The sequence below is a fragment of the Cydia splendana genome, chromosome 24 (genome assembly GCF_910591565.1).
Source record: "Cydia splendana chromosome 24, ilCydSple1.2, whole genome shotgun sequence".
Classification (NCBI taxonomy): domain Eukaryota; kingdom Metazoa; phylum Arthropoda; class Insecta; order Lepidoptera; family Tortricidae; genus Cydia; species Cydia splendana.
This window is the reverse complement of record NC_085983.1, coordinates 3,383,999-3,385,138: the sequence shown is the minus strand read 5'-3', so window position 1 is coordinate 3,385,138 and position 1,140 is coordinate 3,383,999.

The following is a 1,140-nucleotide window of genomic DNA, read 5'->3' as shown; positions in this document are numbered from 1 at the left end:
TACGTATACACGTAAAAAATATATTAGTTAGATTATTTTAGAATGTTTCTTTTTGCATAAAATTTGGATTTGGAAATTTGAATTTGCATAAATCGAATCATTTTACAAAACATTGTGCCGATTTATATTTAATCATAATCATAATCATCGCATTTATTCGTGATAAGTAAACTATAACATACATAAGGACAGAACAACAAAGAAAGTTAAACATAAAATAAATATACGACGAAATGGTCCCGCCTCAGCATAATGCTAACCCAAAAGTCAGCGCTGATCTTCCGGTGAGACCATTTATTATATTTCAGAATGTTTCTTTTTGGATAAAATTTGGCTGGTTTGAAGAGCTTTTCATTAATAAGAAATAACAACTAATACCGAGAAAATATATGGAGGTATGGAAGGTTCTCGAGTGGCGACCACGTACCGGAAGGCGCAGCGTGGGTAGACCACCCACAAGGTGGACTGACAACCTGGTAAAGGTCGCGGGAGTCCGCTGGATGCGGGTGGCGCAAGACCGGTCATTGTGGCACTCGGAGGCCTATGTCCAGAAGACGTCCTCTGGCTGATATGATGATGATGATGTATGGAATTTTCCTTTGAGTTACGAAAATAAATCATAAATCATTTATTTTTCGTGATAAACTTAGTGTACATACAAAAGTAAAATTAAATGCTTAATACAAACATAATTACAAATTGTTTACCACGACATGGGCTCGCCTCAGCATAATGCTGACCCGAGAGTCGGCGCTGGTCTTCCGGCGAGAAAATGCAATACGTATATACGTAAAAAATACATTAGTTAGATTATTTTAGAATGTTTCTTTTTGCATAAAATTTGGCTGGTTTGAAGAGAAGAATAAATAAGCAAAAATAAGAAATACCAACTTATCGCGAGAAAAAATGTATGTCAGTTTCCTTTGAGTTACGAAAATACAATACGTACGTAATACAATCGCGGAAAAAAAACCCTACCATAGAAAATGGATCAGTCAAAATGTATGAAACAGCCAAATTTTTTTTCGCTTTTTCGGCGTTAGTCCCATAGTAAAAGTTGCTCAGTATAATACCAAAACCTCCCTGGCAACGGGAATGCAGTTATTTTTTAGCCACCCTGTATAAATAATAAGAAACATA